At 44.4% G+C, this 13663-nt stretch overlaps 1 long non-coding RNA gene across 2 annotated transcripts in view; it reads left to right on the top strand.

Annotated features, from left to right (window-relative positions):
* LOC142317136 (uncharacterized) overlaps positions 1 to 10778 on the top strand; it is a 265001-nt gene extending 254223 nt beyond the window's left edge. For both annotated transcript variants that reach the window (XR_012754671.1, XR_012754669.1), the window contains one exon: positions 9366 to 10778. This is a non-coding gene — a long non-coding RNA (uncharacterized LOC142317136). The remainder of the gene's footprint in view (positions 1 to 9365) is intronic.
* Positions 10779 to 13663: the final 2885 nt, after the last annotated feature.

Below are 13663 nucleotides of genomic sequence, written 5' to 3'. Positions count from 1 at the left end.
ATTTCACTTATTTTATGAAATAATTAAAAAACAAACGACGTAGGCTTCGCCCCATTTTTGTGTCCAGCCAGTTACAACTAGGCAGCTGGGGATTGGAATCTGCAGCACAGGTTAGCCCGAGGTTTCTGGGCCCCTCTGCTGCGAATTGCAATCCACAGCCGCCCCAGAAAATGGCGCTTTCATAGAAGCGCCATCTTCTGGTGCTGTATCCAACTCTTTCAGCTGCCCTGGTGACAGGTGGCTCACTGGGTAATAATGGGGTGGGGGCTAGTGTTACATGTCGTGGCTCTATTGTTGCAAGGAATGAGGTGGTCCCCCATTCCTTGTCTGCCACGAGCCCTCCTGCTCGGCAGTGCCAAAGGTCTGGGAGACTGTGCAGTCTGCAGGAGTTGCCTCCTCAGAGATTCAGCAGAAGGGTGACACCTAGTGGTTCTCCCCTTGCAAGGAATGGAGTGGTCTCCCATCCCTTGCCTGCCACAAGCTCTCCTGCTCAGCATCACAGAGGCTCTGGGAGGTTGCGCAGTGTGCAAAGAATAGATGCTCAGGGAAGCAGCAAGACTTCCCATGTCTCTGCACATTGTGAAACCGAGGATCCCGCCTTTATGACCCAGAGGCAGGAAGATGAGCATGTGCTCCACGTGACATCTTCTGATTCGCTCACTGATATCACACGACCCCATGACGAGGCTGGTGATGTGCTGAATCCTGACGGCTGGGCCAGGATGTCACGAACCCTGATTGGCTCACGCCCGTCTCGCGCCCGCCGTTGGGTGGAGCTACACCTCCTTAAAAGCTCCCTCTGCCATCATGGCGGTGCGCGACCGTCATTCTATGTTTGGATGTCTGGCAGCGTGCTGCCACGCCACTGCTCAGGCATTACTGTCTTCTGTGGGCTTTGCCCTTGCTGCTTAGGCAGTACCTTGTTTGCAGGCCGTGTTCCTGCCTTGCTGCTCCGGCAGTATCCCCTTCAACAGGCCGTGTTCCTGTCCCAGGTGAGCTCCTCAAGCCTCCACCGGACTCACCTGGTTATTGAAAGCACACGTGCGTGGGCACCTCTGTGCTACCCTCGTGCCATATTCTCGTGACTTCCACTGGCACACGTGCGTGGGCACCTTTGTGCTTCCCCGTGCAACAGGTACACCGAGCCGTGAGATCCCTGCCATACAACCCTCACGGGTTAGGGCAGATCGGTGTACATAGATCGTCTGTGACATTCCAGACGATCACTAGCAGCAACCCGCTCACTCTTCACCCACCATAGCGGCGGTCCCTTACACCGCACAGTGGACCTTGACCGGCGGAAGCTGTCCATTTCCCATCTTGGCACGCTTCCCCGGGTCCCCCTCGTAACATTACGGTCGCGCCAAAGGTCTGGCTATGGCGGAAGAGCAGCAGCAGTTGCTGCGTTATGTGCAGCAGTTGGAGTCACGATTGGCAGCAGTGGAGCGGTCTTCCCCCAATAAGGCTGCTCTAGCAACAGTCGCCACCCAGGCGGCTACTCAGGCGGTGGAATTGTGCGGAAGGTCGCCTCGCCTTGCGCTCCCAGAGCGCTTCAGCGGGGACAGCTCTGAGTGCCGTGGTTTCATAAACCAGGTTACCACCTACTTGGAGTTGTCCGCGACTGATTATGCTACTGAGAAGGCGAAGGTAGCCTTCGTCCAGTCCTTGCTCACAGGGAAAGCGCTAAAGTGGTCCACGCCGTTGTGGGAGCGCGGAGATCGGGTGGTGAATCACCTTCCAGTTTATCTTGAGGCCATGAGAAAGGTGTTCCTCGGGCCTCAAGTCACCCACGACTCCGCGCTGCGGCTCCTATGCCTTCGGCAAAGGTCCACTTCAGTCGGGGACTTTGCAGTACAATTCAGGACACTCGCCGCAGAGCTGGACTGGCCAGATAAAGTCCTGGTCCCTGTGTTCTGGGAGGGTCTGGCAGGGTTCGTCAAAGACGCACTGGCCACGCGTGACGTGCCGACCACCTTAGAGGCCTTGATTCGTGTTGCCTCTCGCATAGACATCCGCCACGCGGAGCGGAGGCTCGAGGTCTCTTCGGCACCCACGTCTTCCTGGTCTACAGAGCCTCTGACTTCCCTTCCCCACCAGACCGGTCTCCCAGCCAGCTCTATTGACGATTCTGTGGAGCCCATGGAAATTTCCACAGTGGTCTCCTCTACCACAGGTTCTCGGCCGTCGGTCGATTGCTTTACCTGTGGGCAGAGGGGACATGTAGACACCCGATGTTCGAAACCATCGGAAGAAACACAGTGTCTTGTTCCACCTCCGGTCAGCGTGAGGAGGGTCACTTCCGTTTCCCTAGACCAGGTGCCACCTGATAAGACCCTCATTCCCCCTGACCCACGGAATGATGTGCTGTCATGGGATCGTGCTTCCAAAGGCAGGGGTCACTTCAGGGTCGACAGGACCAGAGACCCTGCGGTCAGGCATTATTGGGGGCCGGAGGTAGCCCAGGATGTACAGGAGAATATGCAAGTCTGTACGTCGTATGCGTATAATAAACCGTTCAGGCAGAGACCTGCGGGTCTTCTTCACTCTGCGCCATCTTTCGCACCTGGGGACCTAGTGTGGCTGTCTTCTAAACATATCTACCTTCCGGTACAGACAGCCGAGTTCGCTCCTAGGTACCTGGGCCCGTTTACAGTAATAGAGCGGGTAACCCCGGCGGTATATCGACTCCAGCTCCCTCCATGCTGGGCTATTTCTAATACTTTTCATGTATCTCTTCTGAAACCCGTACGACCTAAAACCTCGGGGTCTCTGCTGTCCCAGGTTGGCTTCTCGTCCGACGACCCTGAAGTAGCGAAGCTAGTAAGAACGAAAATTGTACAGGGCAAAAGGTACTTCCTCGTGGATTGGGTCGGTCGTGGCCCGGAGCATAGGTCCTGGGAATTGGAGGAGCATGTCCACGCCCCGGGTTTGTGGCAGCCTTCGAGCGCAGGCAGGGGGGGTGCCCTAGACGGGGGGGTAATGTTACACGTCGTGGCTCTCTTGTTGCAAGGAATGAGGTGGTCCCCCATTCCTTGTCTGCCACGAGCCCTCCTGCTCGGCAGCGCCAAAGGTCTGGGAGACTGTGCAGTTGCCTCCTCAGAGATTCAGCAGAAGGGTGACACCTAGTGGTTCTCCCCTTGCAAGGAATGGAGCGGTCTCCCATCCCTTGCCTGCCACGAGCTCTCCTGCTCAGCATCACAGAGGCTCTGGGAGGTTGCGCAGTGTGCAAAGAATAGATGCTCAGGGAAGGAGCAAGACTTCCCATGTCTCTGCACATTGTGAAACCAAGGATCCCGCCTTTATGACCCAGAGGCAGGAAGATGAGCATTTGCTCCACGTGACGTCTTCTGATTCGCTCACTGATATCACACGGCCCCATCCCATAACGAGGCTGGTGATGTGCTGAATCCTGACTGGCTGGGCCAGGACGTCACGAACCCTGATTGGCTCACGCCCGTCTCGCACCCGCCCTTGGGTGGAGCTACACCTCCTTAAAAGCTCCCCCTGCCATCATGGCGGTGTGCGACCGTCCTTCTATGTTTGGATGTCTGGCAGCGTGCTGCCACGCCACTGCTCAGGCATTACTGTCTTCTGTGGGCTTTGCCCTTGCTGCTTAGGCAGTACCTCGTTTGCAGGCCGTGTTCCTGCCTTGCTGCTCCGGCAGTATCCCCTTCAACAGGCCGTGTTCCTGTCCCAGGTGAGCTCCTCAAGCCTCCACCGGACTCACCTGGTTATTGAAAGCACACGTGCGTGGGCACCTCTGTGCTACCCTCGTGCCATATTCTCGTGACTTCCACTGGCACACGTGCGTGGGCACCTCTGTGCTTCCCCGTGCAACAGGTACACCGAGCCGTGAGATCCCTGCCATACAACCCTCACGGGTTAGGGCAGATTGGTGTACATAGATCGTCTGTGACATTCCAGACGATCGCTAGCAGCAACCCGCTCACTCTTCACCCACCATAGCGGCGGTCCCTTACACCGCACAGTGGACCTTGACCGGCGGAAGCTGTCCATTTCCCATCTTGGCACGCTTCCCCGGGTCCCCCTCGTAACAGCTAGCTATATATTATCAACTGGCCCTAAGCCCTAAATTCATGGTGTCACGCAAATATTAAACATGGCCACCATGAATTTCTGGTACAGATAAAAAAAAACACAACACACAGAAAAATATTTTTATTATAAATAAAACACAGCACAATTAGTGACTCCATCTTTAGTGAAATAAAGAACCCCCACTCCGTAGTAATCCTGGGTCAAAGGTCCCGCATCGTCCAATCCAGATCCAATATCATCTGATCGGTTTGCTGGAAGGCAAAGCGATCAGATGATGTGTCAGGTTCATGGGCCTGAATCACATGACACAGCAGCTGATTGTATAAACGGCTTTTATACAATCAGCTGATGCATCAGTGCAAAAAAATCCCCAAAAATCTACACACTTCTGTGCAGACTCCTGTCCGACGGACAAAAAAAAAGAGAGAGAGAGAAAGAGAGAGCAAGAAAGAGAGAGCAAGAAGGAAAGAGAGTAAGTAGGAAAGAGAGAACAAGAAGGAAAGAGAGAGCAAGAAAGAAAGAAAGAGCAAGAAATAATGAGCAAGAAAGAAAGAGCAAGAAAGAAAGAAAGAGCAAGAAAGAAAGAAAGAGCAAGAAAGAAAGAAAGAGCAAGAAAGAAAGAAAGAGCAAGAAAGAAAGAAAGAAAGAAAAACAACCAGAGAGACAGACAAACATAGATGGGGAAAGACACAGACCTTGATAGATGATGTCCGGCTACTCCCCTCTGTGCATAATTAAAATAATAATATCGCATAATTATTTATAAATAAAGAATAATCATTAATTAATTTAAAAAAAAAAAAGTTCCGACACAGCCGGGATTTGAACTCATGCTTCTTAAGTAAGCGCTCTATCCATTCAGCTACTCGCTCCAATGGGGATCTTAGGCAGATTTCGCTGTCTTGAGCTGTGCAAAGAAGAGTGAAGTCTGAGGTGACAGGCGATTTTCTTCATGTGCTACGTGGAGAGGAGACAAAGCACTTGTGTTCTGTAGCAGAGCTGACAGTGTCGTGTGGATTACGTCGGACCTGGAGGGGTATTTTGAGATTAATAAAGAGGTAAATTAAGGGTTTTTTTGTCTTTTATTCCAAATAAAGGATTTTTCGCTGTGTGTTTCTTTACTTTCACTTTCAGGTTGATCATAGAAGGTGTCTCGGGGAGACGCCTGGCATGATCAATCCCGTTATTACCCCGATTGCCACCGCACCAGGGCAATTCGGGATGAGCTGGGTAGAGTCCGGGACTGTCACATCTAATGGATGCAGCTATTCCGGCCGGCTGCTAGGTGATATTGTTAGGCTGGAGGGCTCCCCACACCGTGGCACTAACCATACCAGCCTCCAGCCGTGTGGCCTTATCCTGGCTGGTATCAAATATGGGGAGAACCACATTTTTTTTTTTAACTTATTTATTAATTATACTGCATGACATAGACCCGCCCGCCGGCGGCTGTGATTGGTTGCAGTGAGACAGTTGTCACTCAGCTTGGGGACGTGTCTGACTGCAACCCATCATAGGCGCCGGTGGGTGGGGAAAGCACGGAATAACTAATTGACTAATGAAGCAGCAGCCATTTTCTAAAGAGGAAAAGACACCGCAGATTTGTGACAGACGTGGAGCGAGACGCCCGTGATTGGTGAGTAGGAAAGGGAGAGGGATTGTGCTGGGGACGCAGGGCGCATGCAGATAGCAACATGTGCACATAGCCTTACTGTGCAAAGCCACGTGGTGATCAAACCGTTCTCGAACGTAACTCGAACTGTCGAGCTTTTAACAAAAAGCTCGAGTTCGATCTCGAACACCCTCAAAATCACTCAAACATGAAATTGGCGAACCTCGAACATCGCTCATCTCTAGTGGTGATGTAGCGTAGCTATATCTCCTTTATTCTGGCAGCATCTGACTGACTGCACTGTTCAACCCTATCCTCATTCCACAACATTTATTACCTATTCACAAGTGTGTAAATAGCTGTTATATGTTGCTAAAAAAGGGACTTTGTCAGCACAGAATGACTGTTAAAATCAAGTACAGGTAGTCGGTGCATTATGGTGTGGCTATACATTACATAAGTGCACCTTCCCATCTGCTTGTTTTCCACCAATCTCTCCCCTTCACTGGCTCCATAAATCCACAGCTATCAATTAAAGAAGGGAGGAGAGTAGAGCTACATAGAGGGAAAACAAGCTTGTGGGATGGTGCACTTAAATGTTTGGTGCCACCAAGGGTGCACTGAGCACCTGTAGGAGGTATAAGGGTACACTCACACGAGCGTGAAAAACGGATGAGTGCAATGCGAGAAAATCTGGCATTGCACTCTGACCAATGCTAGTCAATGAGGGAGAGCAGTTGGTCAGCTTTTCTCGCATCCAGAATCTGCGAGAGCCATATCCCTCACACCCCATTAAGTGAATGGGTGCAAGAGAAACATCGGAACGCACTCGGATGTTATCCCAGTGCAGTGCGATATATACACAGGCTGAAAATGGAAGAGATGGGGGGGATTAACCCCTCTCTCTCCTCTGCAGCACTTGCCCTCAGCTTTGCAGCTGTAACCCGATCGCAAGATCGGGTCACAGTCGCATGACACTTGGCTCATGCTCACAGCAGAGCCTGAGTCAGGGGTCTTGCATCGGATGCCATACGCTAATGTGACTCCAGCCTAAGGCTGGACTTACACAAATATATGAAAAAAACGGTCCCATTCTCATCTAGGAGAGTAGGACAATTTTTTCTCACTTGTCATCTGTGTGCTCTCAGTGTGCTGTCCGTGTGCAGTTCAATTTTTTCTCAGCAGCTATTAGTCATTTACAGGACCATTTACAGTGTTCTGTGCTACATGATAGTAATGTATTCATTAGAAAAGGACGTCACTAGGATGGTCCGTGTGCTGTCTATATGGCATCCATTTTTTCTCGCATTTATTGACTTGTATTGGTGAGTCTCTGATGTTTTCGGCATCTAATCGCAGCATGTTGCAACATTTTTTTCTCATCCAGATTCCGGATGAGAAAAATGATGACTGCTGTCCCTCATTGACTAACATTGGTCCGAGTGCAATGAGAGTTTATTTGCATTGCATTCATCCGATTCATATGCTCATGTGAGTGTACTCTAACAGTCATTCACTTTATTGTGTCCTCATGTTGCGGATGTGTTGCATTCATAATACAGAATTGCGGTAAAATGCATCAATTTGCTGTAATTTTTCCTAAACACAGGAAAAACATGGTTCTAAAAAAAATTGGAATATAGGTCTAAAAAACAACACATGTACACAATTTAGGTGTATATTGTCAAGCTGCAAACATCTGTATGTTAAAATTAGTTGCATTCATCTAAACAGAGTTGTTTCAGGTGAATAGGACAAGAGAATTTTCCAAATTTTTTTTGTAATATGTTTCCATGCCATTACACAGCCCATCTTGTGTATTTGATGCAAATTTTATTGACATTCTGTAAATATCCCATCCATCTGAAACATACCCATTCTGTTGAATAGAACCAATTTTTTGTTGCAGAAATTCCTGCAGCAGAATCCACAGGTTGTGAATGCTCCCTTTAAAAGGTTATTCCCGCAATCGCTTTGTTTTCACAGAGTAATCTATGCATACGTATTGATAATGTACAGACCAAGCCCCCCAATTTATTTTTTATTTTTGTGTCTTTTCACATCTCGATGTGCCCTTCTGTGCATCCAGCTTTATATAACTGAATGGGCATCAATACACTTCTAGAACTACATTTCCCAGTAACATCCCGCTTCTCTTCCGTGCTGCAGTCTCTTCATTTCCTCTTTGCTATCCATTTTTAACATTGCAAATGGTGGAAGTTTTCAATTTCTTTTTTGGATGCGTGAAATTAATTGATGAAACACTGATGGTAAAAACTAGAGATAATTGAATCTGCCAAAATTTGCAATTGGGAAATCATGCAGAAATTTTATCTATGCAAAGTGATTTTTTTTTTTTATAATGCTCTGTGATCTCTCCAGATTCCAGACCATCACAATAGTAGAATGTAAAAAAAAAAGAAAAAATAGCCCACTGGTGATCTGTCCAAACCCACCCACCTATTCTTCCACCCACCAGATGTCCAGTCTTTTTTTAACTTTTTGAAACCTTTTATGGTTAGCAAAGGGGCACGATTATTTTCTTAAATTCACTAAGGGTGAATTGCCCAACATATCTGTATTCTTGAGAATATTATTTTAGCAAAAAAATCAATGAAAATTCAGTTCTACTCAAATAGATTTGCTCATCTCTATTTCACTCCCTGATGACAATCTAATAGAAAACAGTGATAGACTGATTTTTATCTTTTAGTAATACAAAAACAATAGTCTTAAGGTACCGTCACACATAACGAGATTGCAGCTGAGTCACCGTTTGGTGACGCAGTAGCGATCCCGTTAGCGATCTCGTTATGTGTGACACTTACCAGCGATCAGGCCCCTGCTGTGAGATCGCTAATCATTGCAGAATGGTCCAGGCCATTTTCTTCAAAGGCGATGTCCTGCTGGGCAGGACACATCGCTGTGTTTGACACTGTGTGACAGGGTCACAGTGACTGCGGAGATCGTTATACAGGTCGCTACTGCGACCTGTATTGTTACTGCATCGTTGGTAAGATCTGACTGTGTGACATCTCACCTGCGACCTCCCAGCGACTTACCTGCGATCCCTATCAGGTCGCATCATTTTCGGGATCGCTGGTAAGTCGTTGTGTGTGACTGGGCCTTTAAAATAATCTTCGGTCACCTACCTATTTTATTCCAATTGTAACATGCAGTTGTAATAAGAGCTGAGTGGATGCATCCACTAAATAATTTCCTAAAATTCTCTGAACACTGCAAATTTAATTTGCAAGGATCGAAAATTAAAAAAAAAAATGCTCACACCATTTCAAACAATGCTGAAGTATGAGAGCAAGCTAATGATTTGTTACGCGGCTGTGCAAGTATACCAATAATGCCCTACAGCTATGACATCACTTTATCTAATGCAACTAATCAGGAGAATTATCAGACCTTATATAAAAGCCTAGGCAGGGAATCTAGCTACCTTTTTAGCGTGATTTTAGGCTAGTGAGAGGACATCAGAGCTCAGCAGTCTGAAAGGGAAGACAATCCCTATAACATTTACTAAATACTCTAGTCTGTAATATGTAGAACAACTGCACTATTGTGAGAATGCTAAATATTTTTCTATATGCTTTTCTTCTGTGAGAGTACAATATATATATATTTCTATATCCTTTTATATAACCACTATATATTTACTATAACCAAGTTTTCTCTTTTATAGGAGTACGAAGGGAGAGTATGTTTTTGGATTACTGCTACATATCAGGAAAGCAAGTATGTGTACGTCAAGGTCAGCAGCTGAACACTGATACAAAGCAACGGAATGCAGATATGATAACAAAGACTGATTGTATCTGTGCAGCTGTGTGCCAAAAAAGCTGCACGATAAGGACTCTTGAGTTATAGAGAGCAGAAGAGGAAGTTCCCAAATATGGATATACACCTCATATGCTTTTGCATGAGCGTCTAGTTTTACCAATGGGATACTTAGGAATTTTACTAAAAGATTAACCCATTACTGTTCTCTATAAAAGGCTTGTGTAATAAAAAAATAAAGCCCTCAGGTGTGCAAGCCGAAAAAACATTGAACCGATGTTATTCAATGAGGCAATGCACTTATCTGATTTTTTCCACAAACTGAGTAGTCTGAGGAAAAATTAATAGCAAAATGTACTTTTCTCTTCCATAAATTGGATCGCATATCGGCATTCAAGTCTATCAGTTCATGAAAAAAAATATAATTGACATCCGAGAGCAATCTAATTTTCATGGACTGACATAATAAAGAAGATAAAGATTTTTTTCTTCTCCACATCCAAGGAAATCGGATCCAACTCTGGTCAAACTCTGATGATACTCGGATCAGAGTCGCATCAGAATCTGATTAGTGTAACCAGACTGTTTTTCGGAGATTGAGAAAATACACACATGTGGCCCTAGTCTAAGATTTTAAATTTTAGTCAATAGGGAGAGACAGAGAGATAACGTAGCAGCAGTAATGTCGTTGTAATTGATTACTAAATTTGTCTATTTGTTCTGTATCCATAATCAAATGTCACACATCCTTCTCACAGCAGTACAAGCTCAGATTGGTAAATCTCACACTTTCTCACTCTCACATCATTTTCTAGCAAATTACACTACCTGTGAGTCACCTGAAACAAATTCACTGCAAATAGTCAAAGTTATGAATTTGAATTTCAAATAATTCACTTACCTCTAGTTGGTATTTGGTAGTTTTCATGTTTTATAGAAAACAGTTATAGAAAAAAAAAACATAAGAAACAACACAATTGGCAGTGCATGCTTTTAAAAATGTCAGAAAACACCACAAGAAATGAGTCTTTTTTCATAAAAACTGTGTAAAACCAGAATTTATAAGCTTTTATCACAACAAGAAGTTCTTATTAGCTACTTTCTCATGTCTTAGTGCTAATAAAATACCTTTGACAACATGCAATAATTTTGAATAAACACTTGAAAAAATATTGAATATTTGCATATTTAAATCACAAAGATACAATAAAACTTGCAGACAGTATAGAATTATAGCCTTTTTAGCTGCTTAAATAAACACTTCAGAAATGTTAAATGAGAAACATTTGACTTTTTCAGTATGCAGAAAGCAATCATTTCAAGATCACTTTTTCCAAATTTCTATAGAACATAAAGGAATGGAATAAAATTGAATGTTCAAATGCAAAATGAAATTTATTATCATCATTTTGAAATTGGTATGTGTTAGTCTTTAACTCTACTCTTGAAATCATATATATTTCTGACAAATGTGACATCTATAGTGAAAGAACGGCATGATTAATAGTCTGAATGATTAATTTGTTTCCGTATGAATTCAGTTGATTGTTACTTGGCACTTAGAAGGTTTGGTAATTTAAAGTTTTTTATGATTGCAATTTAAGATTGGAATATTTTATTTCTACCCATTTTTTATATTAACAGTCATTAAACAATAGAGAGGAATTGCCTGGAAAGTGATTAGGAAAATTTGCATGCACCCTTCATCACTCATCTTTATGTTAAGTTAATGCATAAATGAAACTTGGAAAATGAAATTAAAAATAGATAGCGTAGCATAGCCAGCAATAAATCAAAATGCCCTATGAAATAGATTTCAAACTTACATCATCATATCATATATATAATTATATGACTATATATAACAGTAATATATATATATATATATATATATATATATATATATATATATATATATATATATATATATACATATATATATATATATGTACACAGAGTGGAGAAAATAAGTATTTGGTACACTGCTACACTGCTGATTTTGCAAGTTTTCTCACCTACAAAGAATGGAGAAGTCTGTAATTTTTCTCTCTAATTTTTAAACCTCCCCCCAAGTTTACAAAATCATATTGTTCGATTTTTAAATAACTAATTTGCATTTTATTGCATGAAAAAAGTAATTGAACACCTACCAACCAGCAAGAATTCTGGCTCTCACAGACCTGTTATTTTTTCTGTAAGAAGCCTTCCTACTCTGCACTCATTACCTGTAATAATAGCACCTGTTTGAACCCATTACATGTATAAAAGACACCTGTCCACACATTCAATCAATCACACTCCAACCTCTCCACCATGGCCAAGACTGAAGAGCTGTCTAAGGACACCAGGGACAAAACTGTTGACATGCACATGCTGGGACGTGCTACAGGACAACAGGCAAGCAGCTTGGTGAGAAGGCAAAAACTGTTGGCTCAATTATTGGAAAATGGAAGAAACACAAGATGACTGTCAATATTACTTGGTCTGAGGCTCCATGCAAAATATCATCTCATGGGGTAATGATGATTCTGAGAAAGATCAGGAATGAGCCCAGAACTACATAGGAACACTTGGTTAATGACCTGAAGAGAGCTGGAACCACAGTATCAAAGATTACTGTTAGTAACACACTATGCTGTCATGGATTAAATTCCTGTAGGGCACGCAAGGTCCCCCTGCTCATGCCAGCACATGTCCCCCCATTTGAAGTTTGCCAATGACCATCTTGATGATCTAGAGCAGGCATGGGAGAAGTTCATGTGGTCAGAGGAGACCCAAAGAGAACAACACACAATTTCCTAAATGTTAAAGTCATTGTGTAGTAATATGTGATTATAACCTAACATGAGTAAACTAGTAGTATTTTAAGCTTATTTCATATACTGAAATTATTGTAAAGCGCATGAAAATGTAAATGAGATAAATGAAAAAGAACACTGATCAAAATTAGAGAACACTTTCAGATACCTGTAAAATATTGGTCTTAATTTGGCACCTGTTGCTAATTTCCTTAATTATCAGTTAAACCCTATGTAACTGACAGCCTAACTTTCCAGTTTGCAGTGACTTTGCAAAAATAGTATGCCGTTCCAAAGTGACTGAGACCCTATGGCAACAGGTTGTCCAGACAAAGGCCAAAGGAGTAAAGGGTGTTTTACACACTGCGACATCGCTAAAGATATATCATCAGAGTCATGTCGTTAGTGACGCACATCTGGTGCCGTTAACGACATTGCAGCGTGTGACACCAAGGAGCGACAATCAACGATCGCAAAATCGTTCAAAATCGATGATCGTTGACACGTCGCTTCTTTCTATAATGTCGTTGCTGCTGCAGGTACGATGTTGTTCATCGTTCCTGCGGTACCACACATCGCTATGTGTGACACCGCAGGAACGACGAACATCTCCTTACCTGCATCCACCGGCAATGCGGAAAGAAGGAGGTGGGCGGGATGTTACGTCCCGCTCATCTCCGCCCCTCCGCTTTTATTGGACGGCTGCTGTGTGACATCGCTGTGATGCCGCACGAACCGCCCCTTAGAAAGGAGGCGGTTCGCAGGCCAGATCGACGTCGCAGGGAAGGTAAGTCCATGTGACAGGTGTAAGCGATGTTGTGCGCCACGGGCAGCGATTTGCCCATGTCACACAACCAATAGGGGTGGGTACACATGCTAGCGATATCGGTAACGTGTAAAATACACTTAACCCTATCAGCTATTGCAAGAGAAGTTAGTGGTTCCAAATCTGTGATTTAGAGAATATTACCTCTTTACAACATAACAAACTCTTTAAAGTCCCCCAAGAAGGCTGGTGACCCTCAAAAGACAAATGCAAGAGAGGACAGGATAATGTGGAGAATCTCCATGAGTAATCATTTCAGCACTGAAGCTGGAATTGCTCATCAGTTTAGCACTGAACAGGGTAAGGATCAGTCTCGTCATACAGTGTCAAGATGTTTAAGAGAATTTGGACTAAAAACCTCTCATTAGGAGATAGAATCAAAAGGCTAGACAAACCTTTGGTGAGGAGCATGTTGTGTGGACAAAGGAGAAGTGGTCCACAGTTCATTTTAGTGATGAAAGTAAGTTTAGTTTCTTTGGGTGTGATGTGAAACATTATGTTTGTCGACAAACTGGGGAAAGACTGAACTCCAAAGTGCGTTAAAAAGTCAGTGAAAGGTGGTGGAGGAAGTATCATGAT

The sequence above is a fragment of the Anomaloglossus baeobatrachus genome, chromosome 6 (assembly GCF_048569485.1).
Source record: "Anomaloglossus baeobatrachus isolate aAnoBae1 chromosome 6, aAnoBae1.hap1, whole genome shotgun sequence".
NCBI lineage: Eukaryota > Metazoa > Chordata > Amphibia > Anura > Aromobatidae > Anomaloglossus > Anomaloglossus baeobatrachus.
The sequence above is the reverse complement of the archived record's forward strand: the minus strand, read 5'-3'. Positions and strand labels throughout refer to the sequence as shown.